This window comes from Narcine bancroftii, chromosome 1, assembly GCF_036971445.1.
Source record: "Narcine bancroftii isolate sNarBan1 chromosome 1, sNarBan1.hap1, whole genome shotgun sequence".
Classification (NCBI taxonomy): Eukaryota; Metazoa; Chordata; class Chondrichthyes; order Torpediniformes; family Narcinidae; genus Narcine; species Narcine bancroftii.
Window position 1 is genome coordinate 95,995,235 of NC_091469.1, and position 23,708 is coordinate 96,018,942.

The following is a 23,708-nucleotide window of genomic DNA, read 5'->3' on the forward strand; positions in this document are numbered from 1 at the left end:
GAAAGGATGTTAGGGAGAAATGCCTAAGTAGATTTGGAATGAAAGTTGCTCCATGTATCCAATGAGAAGATACCTTGTTTGTTTTTTTTTGCTCTATTCATGTAACCCCTTACCTAAGTCCTGCTTCACCGTGCCTCAATCCCATGATCTATCCTTATTTCATTCTGTCTCACAATTAAATCTGCCCTTCATCCCCTTTTCCCAGTCAATAACTATGATATAGTAAAATACTTGTACATCTCCTCCACACTCTTTCCAATTGCATCTCATTCTTTCTTGCAGCAGGACCTAGTTCTCTGCCTGAGGCCCCCGCTGTGTATTGTTGAATTGTTTATAGTTGAATTATTTATTGTCACGTGCAGTAAGATGCAGTGAAGACCTTTGTTTTGCTGCTATTCAGGCAAGTCAACTCATAATTAAGTACAGCAGTAAAAACACAATGCAGGAGGAACTCAGCAGATCAATCAGTGGACTTCAGATAGCAAAAATACAGATACATAACCAATATTTCAGGCTTGAGCCCTTCATCAAGGTGTGAGGAAAATATAGACAGCTGTCCAAACAAAATGGTAGTGGGGGAGGGGCAGGGAAGGAGCACAATCCCACAGGCAGGAGGTAATAGGTGGATAAATGGTGGATGACATTAACATCAACTTCTCCAGTTTCTGCTAGCCCACTCCTTATTCTCCCTCTCTTCCCCATCCCTCTGCCTTCTTTATTCCAGCTCTTCACCCCCTTCCATCTTCATTCACAGGGCCAGCGCCCCCTCCCCTGCCCTGCTTGCAGTTGTGCCCTCCCTCACTTCTCCACATCTTACTTCCTGCCTTTTATCTGTGCTCCTCTCCCCTCCACCATTTTATTCAGCTGGCTGTCCACATTTTTTTCATGCCTTGATGCAGGGCTCAAGCCTGAAATGTCAGTTATGTATCTTTATTTTTGCTATATAAAGTACACTGTTTGACCTGCTGAGTTTCTGCCCCCACTGTTTATTATTGAATTGTTTAGAAACAGTGAAAATCTTTGTTTTTTTTCTGCTATCCAGGCAAGTCAACGCATTTGTAAGTACAGCAGATACAGCCATAACAAACAGATGTGTAGGCTGTGGTGTTGCAGTATGTCAATGAGTGCAGGGTAAAGTGCTAAAAGAAAAAGTGCAGGATATAGAGAAAGGTACAATGCCAGGACATGATTGTTTCCAATGAGAAGTCCATTTAAGAGACTGATAACAGCAAGAAAGAAACTGTGTTTGAATTCGGAAGTTTGTGTTTTCAAACTCATGTATCTTCTGCACAAAAGAGCAGAGAAGAGAGTGTGATAAGAATGACATGGGTCCTTCATTAAGTTGGTAGCTTTTCAAGACAGCAGGAGGTTGTTTGATGTGATGGCCAGTGATACATTTACAAATCTTATGATCTTTGACAGATCAATTCCTTATGACACACTGTGATGCATCTGGACAGCTTCAGAGAAAGTAAAGACATTGGTGTGCTTTCTTGCTTGTAGCATCAACCTGGTTGGACTGGATGATATTGACTCCTGAGAACCTGAAGCTTTCCAAAATTTCTAACTCAGCATCGTTGATAGACACAGAAACATATGCTGTCCTCCATTTCATGAACTAAATGACCAGCTCCTTCATTTTGCTGACATTGAAGGAGATGTTGCTAGCCTGACACCATGCCACCAGGCTCTCCTTTCCGTTCCTACGCTCTGTCTCATCATTGTTTGAATAGCCTATCACTGTACTCCACATTATCGTTGTTTGAGATCCATGGTTGGATTTAATGTGGTTAAACGTGTTCAGTTCTACCATGAAATAACTAAGCCTATAAAGGCAAGACAAGATATGCAAAGCATGGGAGTGCTGAACTTCATGAATGACAATGGTGAGGCAAGAACCCAAGGTGAACATTACAGACAGATGCAATTAAAGTGATTCACAATTTTAAATTTTAGCACGGAAGTAAATAACAATACTGGAAACCAATGGGAGGAATTGACAATGAGGAGCCACTTCCATGAAAGTTAAGTGCTGTGATAGGCTTGTTGAATATTTTGAATAGACATCCTATGATTAGCTTACTCATTTTTTCCATGTTTCTATTCTTGATAATAACATTAAAAGAGGCCATTCAGCCTATCATTGGTGCCACTCCTCACATCAATCCTTTCAACCCCACTTATTTTCCCATCCTATTTTTTTCCCATCCACCATTCACCTGAAGACTGAAAGTAATTTACAGTCAAAAATTAATATACCAACCAGAGCATCTTTGACAGTGAGTGGAAGCTGTAGAATGTGGGAAAAACCCGCACAGCGACAAGGAGAACGTGCAGACTCACACAGACAGCACTGGAGATCAGCATCAGACCTAAGTTGTCAGAGAAAATGAGACACCTGCCCTATCTGATGCACCAGCTGATGAAGATATGAAAAGAGAACATAATGGAGAAACTCAGCAGCTCAGGGAGCACCTGTGGAAAGTGAAACAGTCTACATTTTGGGTCGGAGACCCTTTAATAGAAAGGTGCTTTGTTCTGACAAAGGATCTAAGATCTGAAACCTTTCTGTTATGTTTTTTTAATTTCAGAATATCTGCATCTAACCTGTTTTTTTTAATGTTCAATGTATCAACGTGATTTTTGAGCTAAGGTGCAGAATATTAATAAAGGTAACTTTTGTATTCACTATGCATTTGCTCATAATGTCTAAAAACAGAATTTTAAATTATTATTGAGCTAGCCTTCTATCCTGCATAGCAGAGACTCAAACAAATTTTTAAGTGGGACAATAGATGACATTCATAACTCATTGGCATTCATAGTGAAGAGAGATGCATTGGTTAGTTTGCTGATTAACATACAAAAGCTTTTTTTGCTTATAATGACAAATGTAATGCAACAAAGATATCTCCTTCATTGCTGCACTACAGTGGAAGGTTATTGAGAAGCCCACAACTGATGACAGCTCTTCAAAACATTTATCACACAGGTCAGTGCTCTCAATTTTTATTTTCTGTGAACCTTTACAGTGCTGGTCTACCAAGCACAATACTACTTTCTAACGTGTAATTACACTTCCCATTGACCTTCACTTGTTCCCTATCCTACTGTGTTCTTTTCGAGTCTAGCAAAAAGATCAATGATCCTGTTGCAGAACAAATTTGTCCAGCAGGCAAAAACAAATGAACTAAGAAGGTCTTGGATCCTTAACTCGTAATCACAAATAGGGTTGAATCGCATTGATATGCAGTCAGTGCAGTGGCAATGATTTATGAAATTAAAATTTAAAATTTAGACATCCAGCGCCATAACAGGCCATTTCAGCCCTAGAGTCCATGCCATCCAATTTACACCCAATTAAACTACATCCTGGTACATTTTGAATGGTGGGAGGAAACTGGGACCCCGGGGAAAACCCACGTAGACACAGGGAGAACGTACAAACTCCTTACAGATAGAGTAGGATTTAAACCCTAGTCCCGATCGCTGGTGCTATAAAGGTGTTGTGCAAACCACTATGCCAACCATCCCACTCCTTTCAGCAGTAGCATTCAGCACAATGCCTTCACAGTGTCAGTGATCGGGACCAGGGTTCAAATCCCACGCTGTCTGTAAGGAGTTTGTATGTTCTCCCCGTGTCTGCATGAGTTTTCTCCAAATCTCAGTGTGAGTTTTCCCCAGGAGCTTTGGATTCCACCCACCGCTTGAAACGTTCTGGGGGTTGTAGATTAATTGGGTGTAAATTGAGCAGCTTAGACCTGTGGGCTGAAATGGCCTGTTACCGTGCTGGATGTCTAAATTATTTTTTTATATACATCAAGGTATTGAACCAAGCTTTATCCCCATTCAATGCTGAATTTTTCATCCTGGTCCAGACAGTTCGGAGCTGATTTACAGAAGCATCCTATTAGTCGTGTGTGTGTGTGTGTGTGTGTGTGTGTGTGTGTGTGTGTGTGTGTGTGTGTGTGTGTGTGTGTGTGTGTGTGTGTGTGTGTGTGTGTGTGTGTGTGTGTGTGTGTGTGTTTGCATGCATTCAGCATTTGTGTGCTTCCATTAGTGTGGATATCAATGGCTACATATGTGTGAATCATTCTTACCTCATCAAATAGTCCTTTTATACCTTGCCTGAAGGCAGAAATATTCCAGCAGCATAAACCCGAGGCGATTACAATGAAAAATGTGAACCCACTTCACCTTCATGTTTCATTATAGCTGTAGTGTCATGAGCCACTTCCAGCCCTCACTATGTATAGTCAGGAAAAGACTACTTGGATATATCCTCAGGAATCTATGGCCACATTACCACCATATTTCCATGGCAACAGTTATTTGAACATGGATCAGGCTATATCTATTTGGTCTCAGCAACTTTACCATCTGAGCCCTGAAGGAAATCATAATCCTTGGTTTGATAGTAAATTGACATGTTTGTAGATTGTGTTACATTAAACATTAAAGTCCTTGTCTGGTCCAATCATTTGAGCTCCAGAATTAGCACAGGAATGTTGCAGAAGATGCAAAGGAAAGATTCACTGCGATTATCTAAGAAGCACGGTAGTGGACAGGCGAGGGACTTTAAGGCTAACTGACACACAGGCAATGGGCTGTTGGTTATTCAAGGTGAGGAAGCCACACAGGTTGTGGACTGCTGGCTGCTGGATACTGGCTTGAGACTGGCTCAAGGGGTACCAGGTTTTGGAACCAAGATGTGAGTGGATGCCAAAGGCACTGAGGGTTTCCAGGTCATGTGAGCTCATGTTGCCAATAGTTTGGATTAAAGTCTAGGTGGCTGTGGAGGCTGCGAGAGCATTGGGGTCAAATTCACAGACACTTTGTTACACTGGGGGGACTCTCTTTTTCTTCTCTTTCTTGGACTGTAAGGGATGTTAGGAAATTTCTGTTAATGGTAAATCTTTCTCTGTCTTACAGTAGACAAAAGCAAATGCTGTAAAATCCCCATTATCTGGAATTCAATCAACCAGAAACACAAACAACTGGCCAAAAAAAATTGAGGAAATTAATAAATAAATGAAATTAGAATGAATAATACTGGGTGGATGGACCCTGGGGCAGAGCAGTGAGACATCATTGGATATGCAGAGGTTTGCACTGCTAAACTAGCAAAGCTCTTTATTGCACATGCATTCTTTTTGCTCTTCCTTCTTGTGTGCGTGGAGGTGAGCCTGGCTGTCAGCACGTGAAAGGTGAGGGCGAGACTGGGACGCGTGCATGGAGGTGAGTGGGTTGTCAGTGCAAGGAAGGTGTGCCAAGTCTAGATTGGGACACTTATGTGGAGGTGAATTGGGTTGTCAGCGCAAGGTGCGCCGAAGGCCTGACCTGGACTCTTGTGTAAAGGTGAGTCAGGTTGTCAGCACTAAGAAGGTGCTAAAGTTTCAAAAAAGTTGTGTTGGAATGAAATGGCAGCACCCAGAATGAAGAGCCAGTCAATGCCGATCATCGCTGGGGTGACTTTCCCAAAGTGTCTCCCTATCCCTGCCTAGTATGAGTTTTAATCTTTACTCATATTAAAGATATAAGTAAAGCTTTATCTGTAAATTTCAGGGGGAGTTAATTATGATGGCAGCATGGTTAGCATAGCGGCTGTAACAGTGTTACAGTGCCAGTGACATTTAAATTTTGCAAGTTACGTGAATTACATAATTAAAGTTCAGTGGAGAAGCCATCTTCCCTCGGTGACTTGCCCACCTGTAAAGAGCCCAGAGCCCATTCCATTTCATGCTTAATAAATGGGGCACTCAGCCCCTCTTGCTCCTCCTGTCTTTTCAGGTCCTTAGTTTTCTTTTTCTTTTGAGTTTCTTTCTTTTCTTTTTAATGTTTTCTTTGAATGGCTTTGCCATTGTGATTTTTTTTCATTACAGATCTTGATAGGGGTCATGTGCCCTATGAAGAGTCGGATCGAGATAAGTTTTTGGAATATACTTGCTGTGATTGAGGGGGGTATGGGGTGAGACAAATATGGATTTTGGGCATGCATATATTCAAGAATGGCTTTGTTTATTGGATTTTGTTAGTCTGTGAAAACTAAAATAAAATATTCAAAAAATTACATGATTAAAATAAACTTTTCATAATTAAAGACTGCAATGGTATTCTTTTTTTAAAATTTACATTTTGCTCTCTCTTTTGTCATTTAAACCCTGTATTTTTAATGTAGGTGCGGCTCCTAGAACGCTTCCACCAGCGTTGTCTCCGCTCCATCCTCAACATCCATTGGAGCGCTCACACCCCTAACGTCGAGGTACTCGAGATGGCAGAGGTCGACAGCATCGAGTCCACGCTGCTGAAGATCCAGCTGCGCTGGATGGGTCACGTCTCCAGAATGGAGGACCATCGCCTTCCCAAGATCGTATTATATGGCGAGCTCTCCACTGGCCACCGTGACAGAGGTGCACCAAAGAAAAGGTACAAGGACTGCCTAAAGAAATCTCTTGGTGCCTGCCACATTGACCACCGCCAGTGGGCTGATAACGCCTCAAACCGTGCATCTTGGCGCCTCACAGTTTGGCGGGCAGCAGCCTCCTTTGAAGAAGACCGCAGAGCCCACCTCACTGAAAAAAGGCAAAGGAGGAAAAACCCAACACCCAACCCCAACCAACCAATTTTCCCTTGCAACCGCTGCAATCGTGTCTGCCTGTCCCGCATCGGACTGGTCAGCCACAAACGAGCCTGCAGCTGACGTGGACTTTTTACCCCCTCCATAAATCTTCGTCCGCGAAGCCAAGCCAAAGAAAAAGAAATTAAGAATAGCAGATAATTTGCATATCTGACATCCGCAATCCCCGTTGGCGTCATATAATGAGGATTCTACTCTATTTTGTATTATTACATTTTCTGTTTTATTATATGACAATAAAGCAATCTTGAATCTTGGATGTTCTTGTGAGGGGGAAGGATGAGACAGGCAAGTTGACGGAAGCCTGGTTAATACAGGATAGAGGCTCCATTTTAACCAACACAACAAAGAAGGAGCAAGAAGCTTCGACTTAAGCAGTCTGGATCAAAAAAGTACGAAAAGTGGAGGAGTATGCTCAAGGAGAAAATCAGGAAAGTCAAAAGAGGGCGAGCTGGCAACTATAGAACAGTGAGGCTGATACCAGTGGTCAGAACATTGCTGAGGAGGATTCTGAGGGATAGGATCTACCAGCATTTGGTATTCAGGGACTGACTGGAGGTACTCAGCATGGAGTCATGCCTGATAGATAGATAGAGTCTCACAAAACTGTTGGAGTTTTTTGAAGAGGTGACAAAGAGGATTATGTGTGGACTTTAGCAAGGCCTTTGACAAGGTCTGGATGAGTTGACGAGTCAGCATACAGGAGGGAGATTGAAAACATGGCTGAATGGTACACCAACAACAACCTCTCTCTCTCAATGTCACCAAAATCAAGGAGCTGATTGTTGGCATCAGGAAGGGAAAACCAGAGATGAAAATCCATAATCATTTGCGGATCAGAGGTGGAGAAGCAGAGCAAATTTAAGTTCACTATCTCAAAGAATCTTTTCTGTACCCAACACACTCATAGCATTCTGAAGAAAGCACATCAGTGCTTCAGCTTCCTCAGGAGTTTACAGAGACTTGGTATGACATGAAAATCCCAGGCAAATTTCTACATGTGTGGTGGTGAGTGTGCTGACTGGCTGCATCATGGTCTGGTATGGGGACAACATGCCCTGAGTGTACAGCCCTGCAAAAGGGAGTGGAAACAGCCCAAGACATCACAGGCAAAACTCTCCCCACCTTCAAAAATATCGACAGGGAATGTAGCAGCAATCATCAAGGATCCACACCACCCAGCACCCATTCTGTCCTCACTGCTACCATCAGGAAAGAGGTGTAGTTGCCACAAGACTCATACTCTCTTCAACAACAAACTCAATCAGGGACCCATTTAAAAATTCTTACTTTTGCACTTAATTGATTTTTTTTTAATTTTCTCTGTATTGCATAGTCAGTTTGTTTATATTTCTTTGTTTATATGTGTACATTGAGTAGATTTTTTTCACTACTAATGAGTGGCAATTCCGCCCAGAAATGGCTTAGTGGAAAATCTCATAGAGGAATGTTAATCTGATTGGAGGCTTTGCCTAGTGGTATGAAGTAGGCGACGGTGCTGTCTCCACTGCTGTTTGTTATCTATTATAATGATTTGGTTGGCAATCTAGTTAACATGCCAATTAAACTTGCAGATGACACCAGCACTGGTGGTATTGTGAACAGTGAAGAAGGATGTCTAAGTCTACCAAGATTTCGATCAATTGCGAAGGTGGGCTGAGGAGAGACAAAATGGAATTCAACCTCTAAAATGCGAGGTGTGAAACCCATTTAGAACTTAAGTGGTGAATGGCAGGGCTCTGCAGATGCTACGATTGTATTAAAAACACCGAAATGCTAGAGGAACTTAGCTGGTCTTTTCGGCATCTATAAGAGACAGATATATTGTGCAGTCTGTTTGTTCAACTATAGGAAGGACAACAATAAATTGGAAGAATTGAAAGAAGAGCAGAGGAGATTCACCAAGATGTTGCCGGGACCAGAATTATAAGGATAGGTTGGATAGGTGGGATGTTTATTCCACATAGTGTAGGAGGTTGAGTGGTAATCTTACAGAGGTTTAAAAAAATCATGAGGGGCTTGGATAGAATTAATGATCACAGTCATTTTCTCAACATAGATGATTCAGCAGCTGAAGGGTGGAGGTTTAAGAAGGACTCGTGATCCAACTTTTTCACCCAGAGTGAGGTCGATAATTAGAACAAACTTTGAGAGGAAACAGCAGAAGTGAGCAGATTTGTGATGTTTGCAACACATTTGGCAGTTTTCTGGACAGAGAGGACCTAAAAGGATATGGACCAAATGCAGGGAAATAGGATAGCCAGAATGCCAACTTGGTCAGCATAGAAGAGTTGAGCCGAAAGGCATTATTTCATGCTGTATGGCCCTATGTCCCCAGATGTAAAATGATGGGTTTATCAATGACATTGATATTTCCAGCAAAGCTTATCTCAGGTTCAAATTATAAGTAGTCTTCTCCAGTTTCAGATAGTTTCTAACAAAAAAAGGGATCAATTCAATAGCGAGGATATGGAGTTTCTGGGGCTGATGTTGGAAATCTTTTCCCAATCTGGAGATGGAAGATGTTCTTGGTCATCATTTCTGAAGAATAAATGAGGGGAAAGAGCAATAGAAAGATAATTTCATGGAGTTAGTTGGGGTAGGTGGGAGAAGGATTGTGTGCAGCAATGGTGGAGGTTGATACAGTAGGGACACTTCAAAGAGTTTTCAATGGATGGATGTAAGAAAAATAGAGTGTTATGGGTTGCTAGGTTGGTAAGGGTTTGATTGATGGTGGAGGAGTTTATATAGGTCAGCACAGGACGATGGGACAAAGGGGACATAACGTCCTCTGTTCCCTAAAGCCACATGAACTATTTGGATAGAATGAAGAGCTTATGTTCTCCTTATTCCTCATAAAACTATTCAAATATTACTACTGTGAAACCATGAAGTTGAACCATGAAGAACACTTCTCACTGAAGACTTATTGGTGCCACCATTGGTTGCCTATTAATTAAAAATGTTTGTGTACTTCTACAAGCCATATCTTTGCAATTTGAAGAATACAAGGAAACAGTACTGACGAAATTACATTCATATGATGGACCCAGTATTAAGGAAGATAGACATGTAAGATTAAATTGATCATACAAATGAGGACATGTCTCTAAAAACATTGGAGTGCTCTCTAGTGTGTTTCATCCAATCACTTCAGTCAATGTGTAAAAAGGAAGTCCAGTGCTCATAACACAGGATTACATGAAACATTGATACCTGAAATGTGTCCATAGTCAGTCAAGCTAAACATTTAGGTTAACAGCGGTGTGGTGTAGTCTGTGTGACAAATTCAATTCCACAAAGGAAATAGTTTTGGAAAGGCAAAACAATCCCCTGGCACTAATGCTTTTGAATAAATCGGTGAACAAGATGTGAGGCTTTCATAGGATTAGACCGGAGGCAAAGCCTCCAATCAGATTAACATTCCTCTATGAGATTTTCCACTAAGCCATTTCTAGGCTGAATTGCCACTCATTAGTAGTGAAAAAAATCTACTCAATGTACACATGTAAACAAAGAAATATAAACAAACTGACTATGCAATACAGAGAAAATTTAAAAAAAATCAATTAAGTGCAAAAGTAAGAATTTTTAAATGGGTCCCTGATTGAGTTTGCTGTTGAAGAGACTGATGGTGGAGGGTATGAGTCTTGTGGCAACTACACCTCTTTCCTGATGGTAGCAGTGAGCAATTTGCTCTACAAACCTCTAATGTATGTATTGCTGCTAATTTGAGATAATCTTTCAAGTCCAATATATTAGGAAAACACTAAGAAGGAAATAACTTGAGCTGCAATCCCAATGCAAGTATTAGAATCAGTTCAATCATAATGAGAATACAATCCTTTTCATTACACTCTGTGATGCTTGGACTTTAAACTCAGAGAGCCTCCGGTCTAATCCTATGAAAGCCTCACATCTTGTTCACCGATTTATTCAACAGCATTAGTGCCAGGGGATTGTATTTCATCAGATGGACAAGATCACAGAGCCACATGATGCAAACACATCATAAAGTATCTCATCAAAGACTTAATGGTCTCAACATATGAGTTCCTTTGTATATTGTGTGCATTAATTTAAGGAACAGGCATGTACTCCTATCTATCCAGTACAGCAACATGCTATTAATGATCTCAACATACGAGTCCAGCTGTACATTGCGGGCATTAATTTAAGAAACAAGCATGTACTCCCATCTACCCAGTACAGGAACAAGCTATTACTTTTCTCAACATATGTGTTCCTCTGTATACTGCGTGAATTAATTTAAGAAACAGGCATGTACTCCCATCTACACTTTAAAGGTACATGCTATTACTTTTCTCAACATATGAGTTCCTCTGTATATTGCGTGCATTAATTTATGGAACAGGCATGTACTCCCATCTACCTAGTACAAGAACATGCTATTAATTGTCTCAACATACGAGTCCCTCTGTACATTGTGCGCATTAATTTAAGAAAGAGGCATGTACTACCATCTACCCAGTGCAGGAACATGCTATTAATGGTCTCAACATACGAGTCCCTCTGTAATTTGCAAGCATTAATTTAAGAAACAGGCATGTATTCCCATCCACCCAGTACAGAAACATGTTATTAATTGTCTCAACATATAAGCCCCTCTGTACATTGCGCGCATTAATTTAAGAAACAGGCATGTTCTCCCATCTACACAGTGCAGGAACATCCTATTAATGGTCTCAACATACGAGTCCTCAGTACATTGTGTGAATTAATTTAAGAAACAGGCATGTTCTCCCATCTACCCAGTGCAGGAACATCCTATTAATGGTCTCAACATACAAATCCTCAGTACATTGTGTGAATTAATTTAAAAAACAGGCATGTTCTCCCATCTACCCAGTACAGGAACATCCTATTAATGGTCTCAACATACGAGTCCTCAGTACATTGTGTGAATTAATTTAAGAAACAGGCATGTTCTCCCATCTACCCAGTACAGGAACATCCTATTAATGGTCTCAACATACGAGTCCTCAGTACATTGTGTGAATTAATTTAAGAAACAGGCATGTTCTCCCATCTACCCAGTGCAGGAACATCCTATTAATGGTCTCAACATACAAATCCTCAGTACATTGTGTGAATTAATTTAAAAAACAGGCATGTTCTCCCATCTACCCAGTACAGGAACATCCTATTAATGGTCTCAACATACGAGTCCTCAGTACATTGTGTGAATTAATTTAAGAAACAGGCATGTTCTCCCATCTACCCAGTGCAGGAACATCCTATTAATGGTCTCAACATACGAGTCCTCAGTACATTGTGTGAATTAATTTAAGAAACAGGCATGTTCTCCCATCTACCCAGTGCAGGAACATCCTATTAATGGTCTCAACATACAAATCCTCAGTACATTGTGTGAATTAATTTAAAAAACAGGCATGTTCTCCCATCTACCCAGTACAGGAACATCCTATTAATGGTCTCAACATACGAGTCCTCAGTACATTGTGTGAATTAATTTAAGAAACAGGCATGTTCTCCCATCTACCCAGTACAGGAACATCCTATTAATGGTCTCAACATACGAGTCCTCAGTACATTGTGTGAATTAATTTAAGAAACAGGCATGTTCTCCCATCTACCCAGTGCAGGAACATCCTATTAATGGTCTCAACATACAAATCCTCAGTACATTGTGTGAATTAATTTAAAAAACAGGCATGTTCTCCCATCTACCCAGTACAGGAACATCCTATTAATGGTCTCAACATACGAGTCCTCAGTACATTGTGTGCATTAATTTAAGAAACAGGCATGTTCTCCCATCTACCCAGTACAGGAACATCCTATTTTGTCAAGAGACAGCACGAATTACATCCCACATTCACACAGTTCAGGAAATATCATGGTAGCCAAGCAGTTGAGAAAATGTCTAATTTATCCCACACATCAAGAGTTTAAAAGGAAATTTTGGTCACTTCTTTCCAGAAACTTCCATCAATGGGAAATTTGTCATTTTGTCCTGTACAGTATTTTCCTTTTGACAAGGTCCAGGACCCACTTAGACTGGTGTGACTCCATCTACAATAGTATTCCGCCTCAAACATTGAATTAGTTCTGAGTTGCAGTATTAATTGATATTTCAAGCTTAACCCTTTAAGCTTAACCTTTCAATTCTACGCCCTGCTCCAATGCTGGCATGTCTGTCTGTGGTCTCATGTATTGTCAACCCCAAACTACCCATAAATTGGAGGAACAACATAGAATATAGAATATAGAACAGAATGGCATAGTACAAGCCCTTCAACCCACAATTTTGTGCTGACATTTAGACTCTGACTCCCACATAACCCTTCACTTTAAATTCATCTGTATGTCCAGTAGTCTCTTGAAATTCCCCAATGTACCTCTGTCTTCTTAGTTAAAGGAGAAGAATTTGATTCTGGTATAATATGTTGTAGCGGGTTGTGAGCGAGCGCAGTGAAGAGACTGAGGCAACATGCTGGGAGCTCGGTCCCGTGACGCCATCCTTGCCACAGCTTCCCCACTGACCGTCCATGACAAGCTGGGCTGGTTCACCACTGCAAACATGTATGATGCCACACAACCAACCCCCCCCCCCCCCCCCCCAGAACCAACACTGATGGTATTGCGATACTTCAGGTTCGGGGTGAGGTGTACTGTTTCGGTGCCCAACCCTTATGCAACATTGAGGCGACCTTTACTGGCTGGACAAGTCTAGACGGGCTGGTTTCAAATGGTCCAGTGTGAATAACTTCTCCTTGCCCCCAATGTAAAGAGTGAACATGGAAGTGTTTCTGTGCAGCACTCTGTATGGACCCTCATTAGGTCGCTGAAGGGGATTACTGTGCGTGCCCTTTTGCATAAATACAAGATCAAGGAGGATGTCCTGGGGTAGTTGCAGGGTGGCTGACCATGTCATGATGGTGGCAAGGGAGCCCATTTTGACATGGAGGACAACTGCAGTGTCAGTGTCCTGTTTGGTTGCTGGTGGAAGGAATTGGCCAGGGAGTGCAATGGTCTCTCCAAAGACTAGTTCAGTAGAGATGGCTTCGAGGTCATCCTTGGGTGCCATGTGTATTCCCAGGAGTACCCAGGAAAGTTCATCCACTTAGTTGAGCTTTTCGAGGCGTGTCATCAGTGCCAATTTGAGGTGGCGATAGAAGTGCTCGACTAGTTGGCTTGTTGGGTGGTAATCCATGGTGCGATGCAACTGGGTCCCCAGGAGCTTGGAGAGTTCTGTTCACAGGGCAGAGGTAAACTGCACCCCCTTCCCCCTCCCACCTCCCCCCGGTCAGTCATAATATCTGCCGGGACATCAAAATGTGAGATTCAGGTGCTGAGGAAAACCCTGACGCACATTTCTATGGAGATATCCAGAATGGATATGGCCTCTGGCCATCGAGTGAACCTGTCCAACACTGTGAGCAGGTAGCATGACCCTTGGAAAGACTGGCAAGTGCCCAACTATATTGAGATGGATGCAGTGGAATGTGCGGGTCGGGCCTTTGAACAGCTAGAGTTGGTGCTGGGAGTGCCACTGGAACTTGGCCGACTGACAGTCTGTTCAGGTTTTCGCCCACTCCATGACCTGTTTATGCAGGCTGCGCCAAAGAAATTTTGTGGACACCAGTCGCACTGTTGTGCGGATTGAGGGATGTGTCAAACTGTGGATTATGTCAAATACTGTTCTCCTCCATTGGGGGTGAACAGCAGTCAGGGTTGGCCTGTAGAGACGTGGCAGAGGAGGATAGTGCCATTGGTGTCAAGTGGGAGGTCTTGGATCTTCAATCCTGTGATCGCAGTACTGAGGCTGAGTGTCTCAGGATTGTCTTGCTGTGCGTGAGCCAGATCGTGGTAGTCGATGCCCTGCATCATTGTATTGACCACTGGGCTGGAGATTGTGTCAGCAAAACATTTTGTTTTCTGGATAGATGTCAAATAGTGGTGGTGAATTCTGAGATGTAGGATAAGTGCCTTTGCTGTCAGGCGGACTACAAATCGGAAGACTTTGAAAAGGTGAAAGTGAGCATCTTGTGATTGGTGTAGGCAGTGAACAGACTCCCTTCAAGGAAGTAGCGGAAATGGCGGATGGCCAGGTGGAGGGCGAGTAGTTCCTGTCAAATGCACTGTACTTCAGTTTGGGCAGTCACAGGTAGGATTGAAAAAGGTGAGAGGCCTCCAGGAATCGTCAACGAACTACCCCAGGACGGCACCTATTGCTGTGTTAAATGCATTGACTGTGAGTGACATCAGTGCATCAATTTGTGGGCAGACTAGCATTGTTCCATGGGCCAGAACCTCTTTGGTCTCTTCAAAAGCATTGTGAACTTTGTTTGCCCATGTGAGCTCCTTCTTCGAGTCCAACATTAGAGCAAAGACAGGGCACAGGGATGAATCTGTTGTAAAAAATTATCATGCCCAAGAACTCTTGCAGGCCCTTCAGTGTTGTCAGCCTGGCAAACTGTCGTATGGCATCCACTTTGTCGGGCAGGGTGGTGCACCATCTTCGTGGCCCAGAAAGTCTATTTCTGCAAGTCTGAACTGCCACTTCTCTGGGTTAATGGTGAGGCCAAATTGTGCAAGGTGGTGAACAGCTGGCACAGGTGTGTCACATGCTCCTCAGGCATATTGCTGGCTACCAGGATGTCATCGAGGTAGATGAGAAAGAAAAGCCAAGTCTCAGCCGACCACATCCATGAGCCGCTGGAATGTCTGCACTGCATTTTTTAAACCAAATGGCATGTGAAGGAACTAAAACAGGCCAAATGGGGTGATGACAGCAGTCTTCTGGTTGTCATCCAGTTGCACGGGGATCTGGTGGTATTCCCAGATCAGGTCGACTTTACAGAACAGATTTTCAGCATGGAAGTTTGTCGTGAGATCTTGGATATGGGGAATTGGGTAGCAGTCTGATGTTATGGTGTCATTGTGGCATTTGTAGTCTCCACACTGTCTCCAGCTGCCGACAGACTTTGGCACCAAGTGGAGGAGTGAGGCCCACGGGCTATTGGAACAGCAGACGATGCCAAGCTCATCTGTACATCTAAATTCTTCTTTGGTGAGGTTAAGTTTGTCCATGGCCAGGCAGTGGGTATGTGAATGCAATGGTGAGCCAGTGGTAGTGATTTGATGTTCGATGCTGTGCTTCAGAATGGCGACCATGAACTGGGGAACCTCATGGAGGGAAAATCCATGAGGAGGTGGGTTTTGATGGATGTGAGCTGGGTGGATGGCTCATTAGACGCGTCAAGGGGCACAGTGTGGAAAGTCTCAGCATGGACTAGTTGTCTGCCCTGGAGATCCACGAGTAGGGAGTGTGCCTGCAGGAAATCCGTGCCCAGCAGAGGTTTGTCCACTGAAGCCAGCGTGAAGGACCATTTGAAGGTGATGTAGGCGAAACATACAGGAATTTGCCTCTTGCCAAAGGTTCTGATGGAGATGTTATTGGCAGGGCGCAGGGATTGGCCATGGGGTCTCATGCGCATCTTGAGTGTCATAGGGGGTATGACCTCGTGTCTATGAGAAACCTGTGGCCTGCGATGGTGTTGCAGATGAGGAGAAGGCTCTTCATTCAGCCATCTGGCACAGCCAATAATGGTGGCTGGCCCCATTGTTTCCTGGGAATAAACATGGTTAGTGGCACCTGCATGCAGACAAACTCCAACATTGGTAGTAGAAACAGCATTTGGGATCGGACCTTTCTGTTCTCTGGTGGGGCAGGGCTTGCTTTCATGGTGGTCTAGATTTGGGCATTGTCCTTGGCTGCATCCATGTGACCCGGTTGACTGAATCTATGCTTCATGCTTGGAACAGTTGAGAAAATTCGCTTGCGCCACAACATTGTGCAGGTAACTAAAATCCGCGTCGGCTAAAAGGAGTCTGATGTTTTGGGGAATCTGCTCGAGGAAAGCCTACTCAAGCATGAGGCAAGGCTTGTGACCTTCTACTAATGTGAGCATCTCATCCATGAGGCCAGTGGGAGCCTGGTGGCTCTCTTGTGTCATGAGAGGCCGTACATGTTAATGGGAAGGATTTTAAGAGTCACGTATTTACCTTCCTCTGGCAGTGCCTGGATGAGGTCATCAACTCGTGAGGCACCTTCCTGGTCGAGCGAGCTGATGACGTAGATGTATCTCGTCAAATCAGAGGTTATCTGTTTGATCTGGAACTGGGCCTCTGCTTGGCCAAACCAAATGTTGGGCCTGCTCATCCAGAATGTTGGCAGCTTCAACGTGATGATGTCTACGGCTGCTGGTTCCATTGTGTCGGGTTGTGAGCGAGCGCAGCAGAGAGACTGGTTTAATTTGAATTCCTTACTGCAGTTGTTAAGCCCATCTCTGGTCCCACCCCCAAAGTCCCGGCACTTGCATCCCAATGACACATGCGTGCACTAGCCCTTCTGGTCTGGACCGAAAGATATGGTCCAGCAATGCCATCCTTGCTGCAGCTGCTCCGATGACTGCGTGTGACAAATGGGGCCAGTTCGCTGTTGCAAACGTGTGTTACTTCAATGTATACATAATTCACCAATAGCACACAATATACAATGGTTTATTAAGCTTTAACATTCCAGGCACAGTAAAACTCCAGTACCAAAAATTCAAGCAGCCTCAAGCAACTGTAAAAAAAATCGAGGAAAATATATTAAAAAAAATTTAAATAAATAAGAATAAAATAATTTTAAAAATGTAAATTTAAAATGATAAAAGTAAATCTTCTCAAAGTAATAATATAAATCTTTGGTGAAGATGGGAACAAATATTCAACCAGCGGAGAGCCCTGGTTGTGCTTTGTTCACAGCAGCAGTTTGAATAAAGTTGTGTGAAACAGCAATGGTGTCACCAAGGATGAAGCCACTCACTGTTGGGATGACTCTCTTAAAATGTCTCCTTATCCCTGCTTAGTAAGAGTTATCCTGGGGAGAGGTTTTATCTGTAAATTTGCAAGGGGAGGGGTTTAATAATAATATTGATTGTCTTTCGGGCGGATCCGTGGAATGGGAGGGACCTGCAGGTGCAATGACAATTAATTATTTAAGAATGTGACTGAAGATAAGAAAAATCCTTTAAGGTTTATATATATATATATATATATATATATGCAAGGTCAGTTTTTTCAGTGTAAATATAATATAGTATTTTTGTCTTTTGTCTTTTAAATTGTCTTTTAACAATTAGTCAATAAAATTGTAGGAGTAAGTCTCAAGCAACCGGAAAATACACTTATCCATCATCAACCAATTCCCCATAGGTGCAGGATACCATGGATTTTGCTTAATATAAATTAATAGTTTTGGAAACAAAAGGATAAATAAATGGATTGAACACATTGAATTAAAGTTAATCCTGCTGGAGGAACAAACACCACATGATCTGGATGGGCCAAAGAGTTCAGTACGGTGAAATGTCTGACTCTTGAGAGCTGGTGAAATCATTGTTCTCAATGTGCTACTTCATGGCAACATCATCAATTACAAATCACGGACTTATCTTTCCACCTCCATCCCCCTGCGTCCCTCCTTTATGTTACTACCCCCTGATACTAATCCTTGTGGTCTGATGTTTTCTTCATCAGTCGCTCAACATCCAATCTTTGGTGAGTAAATATTTTTCCTTTGGTGCTGGCCACAGAATCTGAACTATCATCACCTTCCCTTCTTAATATTTTCCACCACCTGGAGCCCCTGTCTCTACTTATCACTCTGCTCCACCCTACATGTATTATCTTTCACCTGGTTGCCCTTTTACCCTCTTGCCTCTCTCTCTCTCTCTCTCTCTCTCTCTCTCTCTCTCTCTCTCTCGCTTTCTCCATTTGTCTGGCCTCTGCCAACCAACTGCCTCTGTCCATCATCCTCGATCCCACCCCCATTCACCAATATTTACTGTCCCCTGTCCAAACCTCCCACCCCACTCTGCTCATATTATTTCAGCTATCTCTCCTCCTCACTCTCAGTATTGATGAAGGGTTCCAGCCCAAAATGTTGACAACCCTTTCTCTCTCATTGATATTGCTCAAGTGCTGAGCCTTGGAGGAACCTTCCTGGGCCTAACATGCTCATGTCATCGTGAAGAAAGCATATCTGCGCCTCTACTTCCTCAGGAGTTTACAGAGGTTCAGTATGACATCGGAAACCTTGGTAAATGTCCACAGATACATAGTGTGCTGACCAGTTGCATCACAGTCTGGTGTGGGTGCTACAATACCTCTGAGTGGAAATCCCTACATACAGTAGGAGACACAGCCCAATACATCACAGGCAAAAATTCTCACCACCATTGAGAACATCTACATGGAATCCTGACAGCAGCAGCAATAATAAAGGATCTACACTACCTAGGACCTGCTCTGTTCTCGCTACAGCCATCAGGAAAAAGGTATAGGTGCCACATGACACAAACCAGCAGATTCAGGAAGAGTTGCTACTCCTCCATCATCAGACTCCTAAACAATAGACTCAATCAGAGACCCACTTAAAGATTCTTACTTTTCGCATTATTTATAATTGATTGTTTTTCCTGTATTGCAGTCAGTTTGTTTTTATTTCTCTCTTGTGTATACAGATATTTTTTTTCTTGAGTACAGTTTACAGTTACCAATAAGTAGAAATTCTGGCTGGCCCGCAGGAAAAGAATCTCAGGTTTGTGGTGTCATGCAGGTATCTAACAATAAATTTGAACTTGAACTTGAGATTGCTTGTTGCTCCAGATTCTAGCTTTTGCAGTCACTTGTGTACTGACAGATTCTGAATGTTTTGCTTGAGTTCCACCTCTTTTCAGTGGCATGGAGAGATCAAGGTGTGGGATGATTCTGTACTGAATGTCAGAATAATGATTTCACAGAAATCCTGGAAATTATTTCCATCTGTGTACTGCAAATAAAAAGCTCTCACAACTGGAGGGAGAACAAATGCTTTTATTAGCTTATAACTATGGATAAAGTTTTACAGTAGTCTTTGAAAGGGTTCTGGATTTAGGCAGGAAACCAGGGTTATATGTGACCAGATGGGGGTGGAGCCGGGAGGCGGGGCCAGCCATCAGCACAGCACACTACCAGTGAATCCCAGTTCACTGCAGTCTGTTGGCTTTCTGTTTAACAGTCAACCTGATTGACAAGTTGCTTACTCGTCGAATCTTCCTTCAGCACAAGGCTGTAGCCATGGAGCTGAGAGGAGGTAGGGAATGACTGAAGAATTTGAGGAATAAGGACATGTGGTGGAGATTATAAAGCCCTCATGAACATCATGCGACTGGAAATTATTGTCCTTCTGGTCATCTAAAAGGGGAGAGCTAAATACCAAAGGTTGGGAGTAGATGGTAGAGGTCAGGAAAACTTGGGGAGTATCAGGAAATTATGGGTATTGGAAGGAACGTATTGAAATATTGGAGAGGTTTGAGAGCCTTATCCAGTGGTGAAATGTGTGAAGAATACCAGGATGCAGTACAGTAATAGATCCTTCCAACACACAAGCCCATGCTGTTCAAACACCCATATGTTTTGCAAGGTGGGAGAAAACCCATGCAGACATGGGGAGAATGTACAAGCTCCCTACAGACAGCGCCAGATTCAAACCATGTCACTGACGCTGTCATAGTGTTATGCTAACCTCTACACTAACTAGTAAGGTTATTGAGCTTGGAGAAAAACACTCTTGCTCTTCTGCCCAAAGGCAATCAATGTGGCATCTGTTTTCATATTATGAACTGAGCCTTTCTCACCTATTTTTAATCTGCCAGGGTCTCTGAGCCACTGCAGTCATGATGAAAAATAAAACCTTCAGTCTAATAGAAGGAGCAGGGTCTTACTTAAAGATGTCAGTGACCTGTTCCCTGTATGTAAAAGAGTCAATTGCCAACAATTTTGTCTGGCCTCACTTGGTGACATTGCTTGCCTTTCCTTCAAAACCCACTTTTAACCACATTTACATCTTTTCTCTCATCACAATCAGCTATCCCTATGTACCAAATCCTCTTTACCATATCATTAGTGTTGACATTTGAAATCACAGTAAGATTCATTTGGTCTTCACCTGATTAGTCAATGTTGCCACCTGAACCCTCAACTCATCCAATGTAAGACCTTCGTCCAGCTCTTCCTGCCTCTGCAATGTTCTCCATCTTACAACCTTCAGGGAACGTTCCTCAAAGCTGTTTTAAAGCCAGAAAGAGTTGTCCAGTGATGTAATGGAAATGTGACCTTTCACTGAGTGGATGCTGGAAGTAGAAGTTGACTTCCAGTTGTGTTGGATAGTTAGAGAGGGAAAGTAGTTGATAGGATCTTGTGGGAAGTCACCTCCAAGAAAATATTCTTCCAATTTTGACAGCCTTTCATCTAATATCCATGTCTTCCTTGACTGTTGTAATAATATATTGCTTGCAAAATTTTATAAGAATTTGTCTTTTAAAAAATCCCAATAAATTAACATCCAAAGAAAAGCTGGGAATGATCTGATTCAGTAGCCAAACAATGTGAAAGCTCTCATAAAAGAAAACAAAATTCTCATTTTTTAAATTTCCTGAATATATAGGAGTCAATTCAACCCAGTGCGTATGTCCACAAGGGATCTGGGAGATCCCTTGGTTGAGTACCTTCACTGTGTCCGCGTCAGTGACAAAGGTTTCCCAGTGGCTAACCATTCCAATTCTGTGCTGACATGTCTGGCCATGGCCTCATGTACTGTCACACTCGAACCACCCATAAATTGGAAGATCATCACCAAATTTTATGCCTGCACACTCTCCAACATGATGGCATTATCTGACTTATCTTGTTTCTGCAAGCCCACTCCCCCTTCTCCTTCCTTCCCCATCCCCCATTTTCTTCAGCTCTCCACCCCCTTCTCTCTCCATTCACTGAGCAATCCACTTTCCCCTTGTTTCAAAATCAAGATTCAGTTTATTGTCTTTTAATAAAATCAGTGTCATATTATACGAAATTGCCTTTTGCCTGCTGTAAGGCAGATAGGTTCACCATTGGCAGAAATTGCCTAAAGCATCTCTTACAGTCAGGGAAAGAGAAGCAAAAAAGAGTCCCCCCCCCCCCCCACCGGAGTCATTGAGTGCCTGTGGATTCACCTCCAACACTGCCACAGCCTCCGCAGCCACACAAAGTCCAGTCCAAACAACCGGCAACCCCACTCCAGATCTGAGCCTCCAATATATTTAAGAACTCTTCAGCACCTTGGCACCATCTCATTTCTCAGTTCCGATACCTGGTACCCTTTCAGCTGAGGTGCAGAGCTGCCAGAGCCCCGGCTCCCCAAGGACCCACTCAGGACGGCAGAGGAAGCAGTGGAGTACGACCCCCTTCTCTCCCCCCCCTCCCCACTGAGGGCTATTGTCTATTCTGGATATACCTGTTTCTTCCACGACCAGTCATCCTACTTTGTAGCCTTCAAGTTCACTGTCATTATTACAGTGCCAAATACAAAATGGCAGCCAGCAAGGCCAGGACTTGCATGACCTCCTTTTGGCCATTTTGGTGAGTTCCAGCACCCCTGCCCTTCAGCCAGTTTTGAGCCAGTCTACAGCAGTCTACAACCTGGTGTGAGTCCCTTGCCCACAGACTCCAGCTGCCCACAGCCTGCATGGGTTCCTCACCTTGAGTCACCTACAGCCCACCACCTGTGTGTGTCCTCCAGCCGCAGAACCACTCATTGGTCTGCTGCCATGGTCACCATCCCGTGCGTCGTTTCCTCTGCTTCTCCTTCTCATGTGGAGGTTTTTCTCATGTGGCCTCCCTCTCTTATCCACCTCTTACCTCCTGCCTGTGGGACTGTGCTCCTCCCCATGTCCCTTCCCTCCACCATTTTGTTCGGGAGCATGCCCACATTTTGTTCATACCTTTATGAAAGGCTCAAGCATGAAACATTGATTACGTATTTTTATATTTGCTATATTAGTTACACTATTTGACCTGCTGTTTCTCCAGCATTGTGTTACTTCAATCACAGTGACTGCAGACTCTCATGCTTTACTCTTTTTACATCAATCTTACACCTACCTACTTATTTCTCTATAACCTGCCCTCTTTCATATTCTATTAATTCCACTGATTCTCCCTCCACCCACTAGCCCTAAAGATAGTTTATAGTAGCCATTTAACCTTCTAATCAGCATCTCTTTGAGTTATCGGAGAAAACCAGAGAACCCTGTGGGGTTATGAAGACTCCACACAGACAGCACCCATCAGAATTCAAACTAAAACCATAGAACAGTGAGATGCCAACTAGCAGTTGTGTCATTGTGTTATCTTTGATTAAATCAAACCTAATATATTTTTAGAACCTATGTGAATTGACTACACATTTGTTAAAAGGTAACTACAAAAATAGAAAATTTTCAAGAAAAATAATGAACTTCATCCATAAAATACAATCTCTGTGTTAAAAATGTGTTAAATTGTATTTGTCTTTGGAGACTTGTGCTTCTCAATGATGCCAAGGTGATGAGTTCATTGCTCCCCTGTGCTGTCATATACACTACAGAGATTCAGCACTTAATTGATCACAATCCCAAAATCCTCCTTTGCCCACAGAACCCTGAAGCTTAAAATGATTGACAAGAAGGTGTCAGATAAAGTGTATGCACATGGCCTTCTCATTTATAACCCCTGCTCACTCTCCAGTTCAGTGCTTTGAAAGATAATGAGGATGAAAATCTCCAGGTAAACAAATTTCATAAGCACTGAATGAATCTAAACAATAATTTGGAGGTAACTCAGTACGTGCTCCTTATGTTAATAAGAAACATCAAATGCGAAAATAGATCCAAGATTGAATCAATTTATTTCTGAGGTACATTTCCCCATGCAAACAATGGACATTATTCTTGTTTACTTCACAAATGCTCCAAACTATCTGTATGGTAAATCTGGCACAAGCACTTTAAAAGTTGCCAGTGAATCACCTTTACATTTTGCAAAGAGGTTCCTCCAGCTACATTTAGTTTATGTTTATTTGCAAGCAGAAAGCAAGGAGTAGAAATTTGGCAGTGAGAAATTCTGCGAAGGCTTTGGTCATTTGATGTAAGGTTGAGGGAAGTTAAAGAGGTAAACCGATACTCTCCGAGAATGC